This window comes from Octopus sinensis, linkage group LG20, assembly GCF_006345805.1.
Source record: "Octopus sinensis linkage group LG20, ASM634580v1, whole genome shotgun sequence".
In the NCBI taxonomy this organism is placed as follows: domain Eukaryota; kingdom Metazoa; phylum Mollusca; class Cephalopoda; order Octopoda; family Octopodidae; genus Octopus; species Octopus sinensis.
In genome coordinates, this window is record NC_043016.1 from 30784857 (window position 1) to 30802680 (window position 17824).

Below are 17824 nucleotides of genomic sequence, written 5' to 3' on the forward strand. Positions count from 1 at the left end.
TACACATCCATACATAGTTACATATTAAGGGTTTTCAGAACTGTAATTTCACTATAATTATAACTGTCATCATTTATTTATTCCATCCAGAGAATTCTTCTGTTTAAATTTCTCCTCTATCTTTAATCATCATGTTTAACCGTATGTATTATGAACAAATCATGTGCTATAACTGACATAGCAAAAATGTGCAAAACAGGTTTTCTGTTTGGGTGGGGAAGAAATATAAGATGTATATCAGCTAACCTCCAATTAATTGTGTTAGTTTATCCTAAACAGCTATAAACAAATTTGTTTCTGTCCCCAGGCCTTGAAATATGCATTAACCTAAATATGATATTTAGTTAAAGCTGCATTTCAGCTTTTTTTATTTACTGATTTTGTCAGCTATTCTTCTAAAGGGTTTGTGTTTGTGCCAGAATCAATATAATCATATTATGTGGAACTTTTACTTTTCTATTTTTATTATTATTTTATCTTATCTTTTAACTTTAATAGTCATATACTCTCCTTATAAGGATGTGGTGTGGCAGAATAGTCAATCATTGAACTAAATGTCTCATATTATTTAAGTTTTATCATGAAATTTTATTGACTCCGGGAGCATGAAAGGTCAAATTTTACATACTTCTGAAGTTAATAAAATAAGTTTTATTTTATAATTTAATTTTTAAAGGCTATTGGTTGTATATCTACGTATTAAAAGGGTTAATTCCAATGATTTCAATATCCAGAATAACCATAGTAGTGATTAAAGGAAAATATTAGGCATGTATCCCAGATTTTAGAATAGATATATTGTAATCTTTGCATGTCAGAAATAACTAAAAGAGTTATCAAAGAAAGCTCAAAGTGTAAAATACTGGCTCAAAAAGACACATCAAATGTGCAATCAGCATAGAAAATTGTGTGTAAAAACAATGTCTGTTAGCTGACATTGTTCTTTGATTGATCGAGTAAGGGAAATCAATCATTTAATCAATTGATTATAAATATGTAGTCATCCATACAAATACATACCCTTGTGCCAATGGGAGAATCAATATATCAATGAAATATAGCAAAGAGCTGCAAAGGTGGTCAAGGAGCTAGACACATTCCATAAATGATGGTTATAGAAGATTTTTCTAAGTTACCTGAGAAGACAGAATCATAAATGAAGAATGTTTTCTTTGAAGCAAATCCTTTACTGCTACAAAACATCATTAGTACTCGTTCAGTTTCACTTAGTATGTCATATTTTGCACTGGTCAACCACTCCAGCATGCAAAAAACTACATTGATGTAAATGCCAGAAAAAAGTAAAATTATGTATGTATATATATATATATATATATAAATCTGAGAATGTGTGTCTGTCTGTCTGTGTGTTTCCCTAAAACTTGAGAACTACACAACCAATTTCATTCAAATTTCACACATGCCTTACTTAGGGTCCGGGGAGTGTCATCCGGCAAAATTTTTTTTATCTTTTTGCCTAGGGCGAGCCCACAGCAATATCATATCTTCTCCACTACGATTCCCTGAAAGGCAAAGTTGACTTTGGCAGAATTTGAACTCAGAATGTAAAGACAGACGAAATACTGCTAAGCATTTCACCCGATGTGCTAACATTTCTGCCAGCTCGCTGCCTTAAATATTGGAGCACTTTGTCATCTAGTGGAGTGATATATTTATAAGTATTCAAATGGTATATTTGAACATAGCATCAAACACCTATAATTTAGTAATACCTATTCTTTTTGAGATTTTGTCTACATCAGTTGGTGTTCTTTTGCTTTGTAAGCTTTCTTGATAGTGTAGTTATTCTACTGAGTGTTGTTAGTCACCATTCCTAAATTTTATTATTTTATCATATTACATGGGTATGATAGTGATCATCTTCATCGTAATATTGACCATAGCTTGCATTGAGCACAAGAATGGACATGTCACATAGAGCATCATCAGTGTCCTAAGTTTATAAAAAATTGTGATACTACTGTTCCTCATCAGTGTTTTGACTGTGGCCCTATGGTTCATTCTCCCATGGGTCAAAACAGAAAAATATTTGGTTTGTGAGCAACTCAGGATGTTTCAGATAGTGGCCTAACAAGCTGCTGCTGTCTTCATGTTTTTCAACTAAGAGAGTATCATCACAGTTGTTAATTAGTAATTCAGTTAGATGAGCAGATATACGTCTAATCTATCTAATCTATGAAGAAAAAGCAAAGGTGTTTACTTTGCTTTGTTGTTTGGCCCTGGGTTAGCTTTGATTTACTAGATTTATGATTAATTCCTTAGCATTCAGATTATTCTTCTGTCAAACGTAATACAGTACATCCTGGAACACATTATTCAACTTGACCTTTTTCCCTAACATTGTAGGATGTGAATTGAAGGATATTTGGTTGCTATTTCAAGCAACTTAGATGATCACATGAAAGTTTCCTTATTGGTTAGCTTACTGAATTTAAGAGGAAAATAGATTAACTTAGCATAATTTCTTGTTATGTATAAATGTTACTATTAACAGATTTAATCAGTGCAAAATTGGTTTTACGTGCTGTACTTTTTGTGATTATAAATAATTAGACAAATCACTTGTTAACTGGAATTAATTAGATACTGTAGTTTTGCTAGCAACAGCAGACAGAAGGAATAGTTAAAACAGCAGTAATTATTGTCTTTGTTGTTGTTTTTGTTGTTATAATAATGATATACAAAATCCTTTGATGCAGGAGTGAGATTAATAATGATGAAAGGCAAAGTCGACCATGGCATAATTTGAACCCGGAAATATAGTGATGAGCGAAATACTGCTAAGCATTTCATCCAGCATGCTGATGATTCTACCAGCTCTCTGCCTTGATGATGATGATGATAATAATAATAATAATAATAATAATAATAATAATGATCATCATCGATTAATGTCCGTTTTCCATGCTGGCGTGGGTTGGACGGTTTGACTGAGGTCTGGAGAGCTAGTAGCTGCACCAGGCCCCAATCTGGTCTGGCAGTATTTCTACAGCTGGATGCCTTTCCTAACGCCAACCACGCCGAGAGCACAGTAGGTGCTTTTTACTTGCCACCAGTTCAGGAGCCAGTAAAGCGAGCCTGGCAATGATCATGTTCGGATGGTGTTTTTTGCATGCAACCAACACAGGAGCCAGTCAGGGGGTACTGGCATTGGTCACATTCAGTTGGTGCTTTTTATGTGTCACCAGCACCAGAGCCAGTAAAGCAGGCCTGGTAACAAACACGTTCAGATGAAGCAAATGTCTCCACTGTGCTACATCTGTAATAGAGTGGTTTAAACCATTGCCCATACCACAAACAAATGCCCCGTTCTTGCCCCAAACCATTACAAGTTGTGGTGATATGATCAGCTAGAGGATATAAAGGGTATAGTAGATGCCAGTGCTGTTCTTCTAGTTTTTAGGGGTTGGGGCAGGTCGTCAAGTAGTGTTTGTGTCCATTTTATAGCTAAGGTCAGTAGCAATAGAAATATTTCTAGCTATGCTTCTTCTTTCCTTTTTTCCTCCAGTCCTTTATTTCATCATTTCCTTAATCTGTACCCTTCACATTTTCTCTATTTGTCTCCAATGTTGGAATATCCCATATTTTAGGATATCCCAGAAACAGCTGTAAGACTAATTTTTCTAATAATAATAACGCTTGACAACCGATGCTGGTGTGTTTACGTCCCCATAACATAGCGGTTTGGCAAAAGAGACCAATAGAATAAGTACTAGGCTTACAAAGAATAAGTCCTTGGGGTCGATTTGCTCGACTAAAGGCGGTGCTCCAGCATGGTCACAGTCAAATGACTGAAACAAGTAAAAGAGTAAAAGAGTATATGACTTGAGATGTTTGTCTTGCCTCAGTGTATGTTGTCCTTTTTAACAAATATATATCCACTATACCAGAAATCTATAATGATTCCACAACTCCTGTCTCAGCTATGAGCTTGGAACCCTCGTAATCTGTTTACAGCACTTACCCAGAATACCTAGTTGTATAGATCACCTGTGAACTAAACCCCCATATTTCATATATATATGTATGTATATTTTGTATAAAACCCAAGTGTGTTTACCTGCATAACTATCTCTCTCTCTCTCTCTATATATATATATATATATATATATATGAGTAACAAAAATGTATAGGTGTCAATTCATTACAGCCGTTTCAAGTGACTCCTAAAATTGATTAATGAAAACATTACATCATTTGAAAGAAACCATTCTCGTCAGATGACCACATAGTCTTCAAACATAAGGAATACAACAATTTCCTTAACATATTCACATCAATAATGGAACTCAAAATATTTTTCTTTTGTCATATTTGTGGCAGAATGAGTTTAGGAAATAATGCATAACTTGTCAAGTCTATTATAATTTAGAGAGTAGCGGAGGAAATAGCTGGGGGTCAAGATAAAAAGAGTGGTGACCTAGTTACTTACACTTAGAAGATTTTATGTAGATTGTATCTTCAACCATTTAAAATTAAATCCATTGTCAACTGTATTCCAGTTAACGGTAATAAATCAATTCATATCAGACAATCTAATAGACTTTACAAGGTATGCATTATTTTCTAAACTCATTCTGCCACAGATTTGACAAAAGAAACAAAGTAAATATTTTGAGTTTTGTTGTTGATGTGAATATTCTATGGAAATGTCTGTATCCTCTACGTTTGAAGTCTATGCTGTCATCTGATGAGAACGGTTTCTTTCAAATGATGTATTTCATTAACCAATCAAAAGAGTCACTTGAAATGTCCATAATGAATTGACACCTGTACATCTTTGTTACTCATTTATACTTTATTCACCTAACTTGGAATCTGCACTTCGGAAATACTATAGAAAGTACATTTATAAAAAACTACTTATCTGAATTACCAAGAGCAGATATCTTCACTTACTTGGGTTGCATTGTCTACACACATAACAGGAATATCAGGTACAAACACCCCTTCATGGAGTTTTGATATTCAGTATTCAATTGATATTTTGGGTGCATCATTTAAGTACCTAATTCAACGGAATCTTAATTTATATGTATATGTATATTTATACATACATACATACATACATACATATATATATATATATATATATATATATATATCAACATCACAATCAAGGAACGGCCATAATAGGCCATTCACCCACTAGAAATAACAGCCAAAGCTTTAACCGCAAAATAACATCAATTCCGTAAACCAGGAGAAAATTAAAAAACATTTACCCTGTAATTTCTTATACGATGCACCGTTTCATCTACTGTTTAATGGTAAACTAACCTGATTAAATTAAATCAAGCCAATCTACCATAGGCCCTTAGATTCATCAGTAAGAAATAGCCAAGTCGGAACAGATATTTTTCACGAGGCATTCCCGTCCCTGCCTCGGCAATATCTGACCTAAAATTTCAATCATCGCACCTCGCGCCAAATTTATCGGCAGCAAATAAATATAAGCCGCCGATTCCATTACGGAATGAACCAGAAAATTCATAATTAATCAATATAGGGTGGCAAAAAAATTTTGTAGAATTTTTTTGTCACCAGCGGCCTAGTGGGAAAAAATTAAATAGTCATAGACCATTTTTAAGTTCAACATCACAATCAAGGAACGGCCATAATAGGCCATTCACCCACTAGAAATAACAGCCAAAAGCTTTAACCGCAAAATAACATCAATTCCGTAAACCAGGAGAAAATTAAAAAACATTTACCCTGTAATTCTTATACGATGCACCGTTTCATCTACTGTTTAATGGTAAACTAACCTGATAGTTATGGTAGATTGGCTTGATTTAATTTAATCAGGTTAGTTACCATTAAACAGTAGATGAAACGGTGCATCGTATAAGAAATTACAGGGTAAATGTTTTTTAATTTTCTCCTGGTTTACGGAATTGATGTTATTTTGCGGTTAAAGCTTTTGGCTGTTATTTCTAGTGGGTGAATGGCCTATTATGGCCGTTCCTTGATTGTGATGTTGAACTTAAAAATGGTCTATGACTATTTAATTTTTTCCCACTAGGCCGCTGGTGACAAAAAAATTCTACAAAATTTTTTTGCCACCCTATATTGATTAATATATATATATATATATATATAGTTAATCAAAACATGAAAACACAAAGAGAAAACACAACAACGCGAGGACGTGGAATAAGTATAGTGTTATTGGAAGCTCAGGAAAGGAAAGAAAGAAGGAGGATTTAACATTTCGAGCGGAGCTCTTCGTCAGAAACATAGAAAAAGAAGGGGAGATGGAGAAAGAAAATTGCCAACGATACACACGCGGTCACATATTAGATATATATATATATATATATATACACACACGTTAGCATGATCCAAAGTGCCCATTGTAGAAAGTTAGTAAGCTTTATTATAGATGACAAAAGGTGGACAATATACAATTAAAAAAAATAGTTTATTTACCACTGTAATTTACACAATTTTTTCATATTCAAATCAAAAGAAATTTTATGAAGCTGACAATCACCATACAACTCACGATTTAGCAACTACAGTTGTTAAAAATCATTCTCTTTAGTCTTCCCCTTTACCTAGCATCTTTCTCCTTAGATTAACTGACATCCATAAACACACCCACTTTGATTTCTTTTAGATAATATTCTACTCCTCTTCTTCAACATCCATGGACTCCAATCCAATGTAACCTTCCTTCTCCCAACTAGCACAGAAACTACATATGCTATTCCTCTCCAAGATACAGATCTCTCATCTTTATCCTTAGGCTGTCTCTACAGTCCAAGCAACAATCTGTATTTAAATCTCACTCCAAAAGATAGTATCTGTCACATATGTAGGTTCCACTATCTCCATTACCTCTTTCACCTAGATATCAGTACCTAAATACCAATAACGATGATTCTGATTACTCTCACTTAAAATTTCCTTTCTCCAAATACATAAACTTCCTCTACTACTATCCAATCTCAAGATATCCAAACTCATATATCTTTCTGCATCAAAAATTTAATAGCTTGTTTCATCACTCACCAAAAGAAAAAAAAATTCATCCTTTTTTATGTTTTCAGTGTTCACAATTCTTCTGGGTTCTTCAACTGATGCTGCCAGAATAGAACCATAATCTTTCTCAATCTTCAATTCTCTATATAAACTAACTTCTTCCCCTACACACTTCCATGAGCAATTTTATAGGATACTTTAATTGCTTTCAATCACTTTCCTACCACCAAACCCAACTTCCATCATTATTGCTGGGATTAACTATAGAATATGGTAGCAATTTATTATTATGGCCAGATTCCAACCTGGGCCACAGCAACAAAGTCCACCCACCACATTTCTCGATCCATTATCGCTGCCTCAAGATCTTGGATACATTTCAGGTCAGAGTTTGCAATCATACTGCCATTGTAAGTGTAAATACATTTTCCTCTTCTTACTTCACCATGAAGTAGGTTCCACAAGATTAATTTGAATGCATATGGCGTAGTGGTTAAGAGCGCAGGCTTCTAACCCCAAGATTCTGAGTTCGATTCCAAGCAGTGACCTGAACACAACAACAACAACAACATCGAAGAATACCTAGGAATGAGAACCCAGGTTCGAAATTTCCCCAAGACACCTGATGAAGGCTGCAGGGTATATCAGCCGAACGTTGTGTTAACAACAAACAAGATGAGGACAAATATCTGTCGAATGTAAATAATGTAAATAGAGTCTTAATGAGGTTTGTAAGATGCAGTAGTTATTTAAAGAGTGATGATCAGATATCTGGAAAATTCAGTTGTCTGTTATCTTTGGTTTAGAAATTAGGGTATTCAGCTCATGATCATAAAGTTATAAGTTCAATACCCAGCAGCACACTGTATCCTTGGGCAAGAAACTTTATTTCACCTTGCTATAGTTTATTCAGCTGGCTAAAGTGAGTTGCACCTGTATTTCAAAGGGTCAGCCTTGTCATTTTCTGAATCTCCATGAGAACCACATTAAACGTATGTGTATCTGTGGAGTGCTCAGCCACTTACTCTTGTTTCAGTCATTTGACTGCGGCCATGCTGGAGCTCCGCTTTTAGTCAAGCAAATTGACCCCAGGACTTATCCTTTGTAAGCCTAGTACTTATTCTATCGGTCTCTTTTGCTGAAACGCTAAGTTACGGGGACGTAAACACACCAGCGTCGGTTGTCAAGCGATGTTGGGAGGACAAACACAGACACACAAACATATACAAACATACATACATACATACATACATACATACATACATACATACATACATACATACATACACATATATATACGACGGGCTTCTTTTAGTTTCCGCTTACCAAATCCACTCACAAGGCTTTGGTGGGCCCGAGGCTATAACAGAAGACACTTGCCCAAGGTGCCACGCAGTGGGACTGAACCCGGAACCATGTGGTTCGTAAGCAAGTTACTTACCACACAGCCACTCCTATGCCTTGCTCATAAATTTCATGAGCAGGCTGTTCCATTGATCAAATCAACTGAAACACTCATCGTCATAACCAATGGAGTGCCAGATTTTTTTCTTCTTTTTTTTATATTTTTGTAAGTCATCCTAAATGTGAATGGAATTATAGTAGAAGACTTAAGAAGACAAGCTCATAACGATTCCTTTTTTTTTTTTTTCAGTCATTGCTGAAATTAACATCATCCCTCCTGAAGAAAGACATAGTTCTGCCACCAGACATTCCAAGTGAAGATGGTAAAGAACATAAGTAAGTATCTTTGCTTTGTATCAATATAATTTGAGCCCTTGAGTATTGAAGTGTTGGAGTATATCGTATTATATGATGGTATTGGTGGTAGTCATGGGAATTGATTAGTAATTAACTGTTTGTTCTTTGAATTAGAAATTGAATATACTATCATATCATGATGAAATGTATATATTATGTGCATATGTATATATATATATATATATATACATACATGCATGCATATGTAAAAAATACTGATGGTCAGCTTGATGTTATAAAGAGGTATGTAGATAAATACAGAAATAGACACACTCAGACAAACACATACACAAACATAAAACACATGTTCCTGAAAAATAGGAAAGAAAACTAGGAAAAATAAAAGAGAAAGAGGTGAAAAGAAAAAGAGGAGAGAGAGAGAAATGCAAGGAGTTAAAATCTTTCTTAATAAATATGAAAATTGCTAACATTTTGAAAATAGTAATTTCTTTCATGATCATGGTTTTAAACATGGGCACAAGGCTACAAATTTGGAGGTAGTATACAGGCTATAAAATCAATCCCAGGACCTGTCTTGTACTAATTTTATCAACTCCCAAAAGACAACATCAATCTCAGTGGAATTCGGAATGGGAACATAAAGAGATGTAACTGAACACTGAGTTATTTTATCCATTGTTCTTCTAGGTTGTTCCATATTTTTATAGTAATAAATAACATGAACCAATAAAAAAATCTTTTTTTCTCCTGTTGTTATAAAATTTGGACCTGAACTAGGGGTTTTTTGATACACAAAATCCAAAAATGTCATCCATGTATTACCATTATATCAAGATTTTCAAGACATTTGATCCTAGAATTTCATTGTTTTTTCAATGAAATAGTTTCTAAAGTACAAGGCATAACATAGAAATTGGTTTTTCCTCCAAACCAGAATGTTTTTTTTAATTCTGCTGAAAAAACTAGTTAAAATCTTAAAATGTCTACAGTCAAATTATGTCAATGTTTATGCTTAATTTCTCATGAATTTGTATTGAGTGTTGAACCTCAGGAAGATCACAAGCTAAGTTCCAGTTATAGTCTGCAAGTCTCATGTGCCGTGATATCTTTGTGCCATTGATTTTTATGCTTTGATGGAATTGTTCTCCCTGCTTGTCACTTGTGTCACCAAAATTTTTGGGGAAATTATCAAGGCGACTGTTGAGATAGTGCAGCTTTATGTTCATATTTGCTCCCAACTTTTGGAAGTTCTCCAGTATGCCGCTGACTGTTTTGGCATAGTTGGTTGTTTTCCTGTTGCCCAGAAAGTGAAAGCATAGTCCATTTTTATTCAGAGCTTTAACAAACTGCTTCACAATGCCAAGTTTGATATGGAGTGGAAGTAGAATGATTTTTCCAGGTTGAATTGTAGGCTCTTCAAACACATTAAAAGATGAAATTTAAAGTTGAATTAGTTAGAATTTTAAGTTAGTCATAGAATATTCTTTTACTGTGAAACATTAGGGATCTTGTATTATGATGATTTATAGCAAGACAAATCTTCTAAAAGATTTCCCTGTTCAATAACCATATTTATTCTATTGAATTTCATTATTTAATAATAGTTTTTTTTTCTTGTTCTTTTGTGTTAGATTTTGCTATTTCTTTTTAAAAATAGCAATTGCACTCAAACAGTTGAAACTTGTAAACTATATTTTACTGATTTTACTAACTTCAAGGAACAATATTTTGAATAACAATTTTCAGATTGATGAAATTCTTAGAGTATTTGCAGTAGTATAGCAAAGCCTCTTAGCATCTGGCGGATGGGGGTAAAAAGATATCTTCGATGCATATTGATTAATACTTTGATTGACAGAGAAATTCTTGCTTCTCATGACACTTGCATTTGAGATTGTGACCATCACCTCTTTCCTTCTTTCATGCTTCACCTCTCAATTATTATCATTATTTAACATGTTTTCCTTGCTAGCATGGGTTGGACGGTTTGACTGGAGCACCAGACTTTAGCTGTGTGCTTTGGCATGATTTCTACAGTTGGATGCCATTCCTAACGCCAACTACCTTACAGAGTGTACCAGGTCCTTTTCACATAGTGCTGGGTGCTCTGTATGTGACACCAGCATGGGTGCTCTTTATGTGGTGCTTAGTAGTATTTAGTTATGGCCCTTTATGTTCAGGGTTCAAATCCCAGCAAGACCAGCTTTACTATATATCCTTCTGGTGTTGATCTAATGAATATCCTCTGCCTCTCCACCCCCAGTATTTCTAGCTTTGTGCTTATGTCAGAAAGCAATTGTTTCATTTCAAATCTTTATATTTTATCAAATTTTTAGGTGTTTTTGTATATTAAATCTTCTTTTTTTCTAGTTATTTATTTATTTATTTTTCATAAAAGAAACTATTTTTACAGGAAGTTAAAATCTTATAAAATTTGCTGATGGCTTATATTAATCTATTTATGTATTTTCAATTGTATTAATTACATATCTGAAAAAAAAAAAAAAAACTATTTGAATACGTTTCATTTTTCCATTTCATGCTTACTAGGCAAAGTATAGGAAGGTATGTTTCTGTTATTGCAATATTGTAATTTTGTTGGCCTTTGTGTGTGTGTGTGTGTGTGTGTGTGCGCGCGCATGTGTGTGTGCGCGCGCATGTGTGTGTGCACACACTTTTGTCAGCTTTGCTTTATTTTTTTATATATCAAGTCTTCCATTGACTTAGTTATTTTTTTCTCCCTTCAAAAGGCAAATAGAAATAAATAACATCAAAAATTTTTTTTTCTTTACCCTATTTTTTTAGCTGTGTGGTTAAGAAGCTCTCTTTGCAACCACATGGTTGGGGTTTAGTCTCACTGTGTGACATCTTGCACAAATACCCCATATCAAAATCTGGGCCTCTGGGCCAATCAGTGGTTTCTGCATGTATGTATGTATGTACATCTTTGTGTTTGTGACCTCCTTCCCCCACCACAACCACCACCAACACCACTTGACAACAGGTGTTGGTTTGTTTACTGCCTCTGTAACTTAGCAAGAAAGACCAATAGAATAAACAGTAGACTTAAAGCATAAATACTGGGGCTAGTTTGTTCACTTCAAGGCTGTACCCCTGTATGGCTACAGTCCATTGACTGAAACAAATAAAGGATAAAAAAATGTAAAACATAAACTAAAATTTCTTGTTTAATAGAAAATATGCATGCAGATACTCTGAATAACAAAACAAAAGCTATCAGCTTACAAATTAAATAATTAGAGTTTATTGTATGTATTGACTACATCATATATGTTAATGATGGCAGTTTCTTTGAGTTCAAAGTTGATGAGAAAGAGTTACATGCTCCTGAGTGGGTTTGTAAACTGATCCTAGATGTTGCAGGGTTTTTCTTCCTGCCTGCACTTAGTAGTTTTAAAGCAAGGGTTAGTCCATGCAATCAGATCCAACTATTTAGACTTAGAGGTCTGACCACAGTGACTCTCACCAGGTTAAAGCAGCTGCAGTGACCAGCAAACTGTAGGTTTTATGTTGGGGGGACCCCTTCTCCTAGGGGAATTAATTACCTTACAAGGCTGGAGAGCTCCACTTACTCTTTATATATATTTATGTATATATACACACACACACACATATATATATATATATAATATATTAAATTAGAGATAAAACCACTATTAGGCAAATCAAACAGTGAAAATCATAAGCCAATACATAGAAATAAAATTAATTTTTTAAAAATATAAAATATAAAATATAAAAAATATTAAATTCCAAATTAAAATATTTAAATTAAAGTTAAGATTTTTAAAATTATTTAAATAATTTAACTTATAAATTTTAAATATATATATATATATATATATATATATTATTATTTTTTTAATTTTATCTTATATTAAACTTTTAATACTTTTGATAGTTATATATTTTTTAAAATAAATAAATAAATAAATAAAATAATAATAATAAATATATATATATATATATATATAAAATTTATAAGTTTAAATTATTTAAATAATTTTTAAAAATTTAACTTAATTTAAATATTTTAATTTGGAATTTTATATTTTTTATATTTTATATTTTTTTTTTTTTTTATTAATTTTATTTCTATGTATTGGCTTATGATTTCCACTGTTTGATTTGCCTAATAGTGGTTTTATCTCTAATTTAATATAAATATATTTATACTATAAAATTAGATTTAATCCTAAATCTAATTTTTCCCTGTAAGTTTGGATTTACTCCCTAATATTATTATATATATATAATATATATATATATATATATATATATTATATATATATATATATATATATATATATGTATGTATATATATATATTTGAATGAATATGTATGTATAGAGAGAGCGAGTGAACAATGAAATGGAAGTTGCACTCAGCACATAGTAGGAGTTGTATTATTGAGTAACAGGCTGATTTTGCTTCTCGTGTTACTTTAAGTTTCCCAAGTGATGAAAAAAAAAAAACATACCCAGCTGGTCTGATATTCAGAAGCTAAAGCTTAGTGTTTGAATGTACAATGACATGGTTCTGTTTTTTCACTGCCACTTTACTTTAAGTAACATGAGGAGCTAAATCAACCAGATATTCAATAAATGTGTGTGTGTGTTTCAAAGTAAATTTCCAAAATTGGTTAATAGGGATATATAATCCTAGTGAGTATCATGCTTGCTCTTATTGTTTAACAATACTGGCTAACCTCACAGTGAATGTAGATAAACCCCAGTTAGTTAAATTTACTATACTTGGTTGGTCCTCACTTTGGTAATTCTAAATATCTTTATAGAGACTGCATAGTATTGGTAGAGAAGAAACAATAAATTAATAGATATCATGAGAATAGAGATTTACATATCCAGGTTTTATTATACAATTAACCACATCTTTCTGACAAAGAAAGATGTGATTAGCTGTATGATATAACCTGGATATGCAAATCTGATAGTTATTAATTTATATATACATATATATATATATATATACACATATATATATTATATATATAATACATATATATATATATATATATATATATATATATATATATATATATATATATATATATACATATATATACATATATATATATATACATATATATATATATATATATATATAATATATACATATATATATATATATATAATATATATATATATATATATATATATATATATATAATATATATATACATATATATATATATATATATATATATATATATACATATATATATATATATATATATATATATATACATATATATATATATATATATATATATATATATACATATATATATATATATATATATATATATATATATATATATATGTATATTGGCAGGGCTGGCCTGCTAGGTGGCTGGCCGGCTACCTAGCATATTAATTTATCTCCCTCAATTTTTATATATATATATATATATATATATATACATATATATATATATACACATACATATAACGTTCTTGTAACAGTACCACAGATGTTAAGCTGAATGTATGAAAGTAATGATATCAAGAAATAGTGATTTAACAGTGTTTCTTTTATTGTTGTGGTAACCATGTTTACTGTCTCGTAAACTTATATTTTGTACTCCACCTTATACAACTTATCATTGTATTCCACCCTCATTTATTTTCTGTTTGTATTTCACCCTCTTTTTCCTTCTTCATTTATCCTCATCACATTAATAAATATACTAGAAAATGTATACTGCAATTAATCATATTAAATGGCGAATGTCGTATATTAAGGAGGTAAGCTACCAGTGAGGCAAGTTTCACAACCTGTTTTTCTTTTACATTCCTTTTTATGCTAATTTGGTTCCACTCACATAACCAATCCTTTTAAGAAAAGTTTGCAAATTACATAAGTTGAATGTTCTGGGAGTAGATGAATGATATTGATAGGCAGAGTCCTTCCTCAGGGAGAACTTATTAAATTTGTGAACTTTACTAAAAGACTTTGCTGAAGCATCACCTTATTCCCTCAGACTCTTCCCTCACCCACCTATTAAATATATTCTTTATAAAATGAATAACCAACATAAGCTTATATCTAATATCTGTGGACTGAGACCTTGAATTTATAGAAGATAAAATAGTTTGTACTTGATTACTAAAAAGAAAAAAAAACTGTAACATAAACATGGGTGGAATTCCTCTCTCCCTTTATCATATGTATGTGCATTTGAACATAGCAGGTAACAGCTAGCCTTTGGCCGCTGTTGTGTCCACTACTCTGATTGGTTGATATTGGGCCAATTTGTCTCTTACTTTGTCACTCCAATTTGCTGCACGAGACAGCCAGTTCTCAGCCCAGTTTTGAGCCTACAAAACCATTCAATTCAATGAATGTAATATTTAATAAGCAGTATCCCATGTTAAGGTTTATTCTATTTATTAAACATATTTTTGTTTGCTTTCTGCTAACCAGTGTTCCTTAACCATTTAGCATTTAAATTAGCTGTATCTGACCCAAATATTCTACCTGCTCCATGTTCAAACTGATCAGAATTAGCCTCTCACACTTAGCCTACATTGTCATTCTAAAAATATAGAATCACATCATTGAAATCTCAAAACATGATTAATTCAAAACGGTGTGAATAAATAAGCATTACATTTGACAGAGTAAAGAGTTAACTTACACCCATGTTTTATATTATATTTGTTTGTTTGTAATTAATCCCCTAGCTGAAAGCAAACAAAAGTGCATTTAATAAATATGATGCTGCTTATTAAAAACATTATTCATTGAATGTAATAGTTTTTTCTTATATTCTTAGGAATAAAGTACAAACATCTTTGGTTCACAGATATTAGATATAATCTTGTGTTGGTTATTCTTCTCATAAAGAATATATCTAAAAGTTCAGGGAAAGAGTCTGGGGAAACAAGTGGAACAAATGGTGATGTTTCAGCTAAAATTTCTGGTTAAGTTGATTACTGTATATTGTTGATATGTTATAGCTGAATACACATTGGTATCCACGGATTGGATATCTTTCAATGTTAGTATTATTAAATACTAGCAGCATAGCCCGGCATTGCCTGGGTATGTAAGAGCCCCTGGAGCAGACATGATGCTCGCTGTGAATTTTTTTAAAATTCCTGCCAATTTGTGAAAGATATTGTCGAAAATATGTCATCTTGAATTTGAACGCAATTTCCCAAAATGGCATGAATTTATCGATTTTTTCTGATGGTAAGGTATTGCATGGAAAACTAACGTCGGAATTAAGTTTCTTAGGGTAACATTAAGCTTCACCATGAGTTTGGTGAAAATCGATTGCAAGTTGTGAAAACTACAACAGAAAATGTGTTGCAAATAAAAAGCTTAGATTCTCGACCCCATGTCGAATTTATCGAATTTTTTCAGAACTGGGGGAACTTTTCAAAATTTTCACTGCGTTAGTTTTGAATTATGACATTGGGCTATGTGTGTGTCAAGTTTCATCAGAATCGGTTGAAAGCCGTGGTCAGGGTGAGGGTACAACCTGACAGACACACATACAGACAAACTGCCGTTTATATAGAGAGAGATAAAACCATCTCTAGCTTCCAGTTACTAAAGTTTGAATTGTTGGCCATTTTCAAATTACATATAACTAATATGAGATGACTATAACTAATCCCCAGGAGAAAGACTCTATATTGTAAAAAGTAAATAACTCATGTATAATGAAAGGAAATATCTTTACTGCTTTACTAGGGATCCTTCATTGAAGAATAATTTGGAATTAGTTATCCAACAGTCTTTTCTTTTTTTTAGTTTTTTTTTTTTTAAGTAAAAATTTAACAAGTGTAGGACTTAAATTTTCGCAATAGGTACTTGAAATAAAGTGATTTAAGTGATGTTTAACCACTTCATAATTTGCATTGTGAAACATATTCAGGATAGAGTCAAGCACTTAATTTGGAGGAACTAACAAACAAGTAGTTTTATTAACTGTAAGAAAACAAAGGGTTTGAATGAGTAAGTCACATATTATGGTTTTAACCTAGACAGCCTGATATTTCACTATACCCCTCTCCCTTTGACTAAATAAAAAACCCACAGACATGATTTTCTCATAGCCTTTTTAAAAAGATTTAATTTCAATTATGTAACTGATAAAAAATGGAAAATATAATCTTTTTCTTATTTATTTTTGTTATTAGTACCAAAAAGATTCTTTAAACTGCTAAATTCTCCATTTCTTCTTTTTTCTTTTTACTTTGTTTTTTTGAGAAACTATAAGTTTTAAGTTATTTAGTGTCTGTTTTTCATTATATGTACTCAGTCAGAAACTGAACTCACAAATATTTATTTTATGCACAGTTCTAAAATGTTTAACTATAATGCCATCATATTTAAGGAAAGTTTAAATTTCTTTACACTATTGATAGCAATATTGGACTACACGCTATGGTGTTTAATCCTAGGTCAGCTTTGTCCCATCGATCACCCAGCCACCCACTCCCAACCAAATCACCTATATCCAATATGTCCTCCATCTTTTAAGAAATTTAGATGTGCTTTGAGAGAAATTTGCCTACCATTTGTAGGTTCCAAAGTGATTCTTTCATTGGCTCATTAGTGCTAAGCTTGGGGAATTGGGTACTCATCAACACTATATATATATAAGTTTTAAAAAAAAACACCTTTTATCAATTCAATAATGAAAAATTAAATTATACCATTTAGAAAAATTACATCTTATAGAAAGATTAAATATAAGATAAAACATATAACAATGATTAAGTAATGTGCAAAATAACAAATAAAATGTATATATTTGGTATATATTTTTCTAAATGGTATAATTTAATTTTTCATTATTGAATTGATAAAAGGTATTTTTTTTTTCTAATTTATATATATATATATATATATATATATTGTGAAATTTGATTTAGTTTTTCTAAATTGAATTTTTCCCTGTAAGTTTGGAATAATATTCCCTCATATATATAGGGAGAGTTTACGAAAAAACAAAAGACGAAGACAGGTGGTGTACGAAACAAACAGATGTGTTAGTATAATGCTCAGGAATAGAAAAAGTCTTTTACGTTTCGAG

The 17824-nt window shown here is 31.9% G+C and overlaps 1 protein-coding gene across 1 annotated transcript in view; it reads left to right on the forward strand.

The window, feature by feature from the left end:
- LOC115222509 (F-BAR and double SH3 domains protein 2) overlaps positions 1-17824 on the forward strand; it is a 125828-nt gene that overhangs the window by 35874 nt on the left and 72130 nt on the right. Inside the window, exons 3-4 of the mRNA XM_029792740.2 lie at positions 8663-8748; positions 11281-11295. The gene's annotated coding sequence lies outside the window, so the exon portion shown is untranslated. The remainder of the gene's footprint in view (positions 1-8662; positions 8749-11280; positions 11296-17824) is intronic.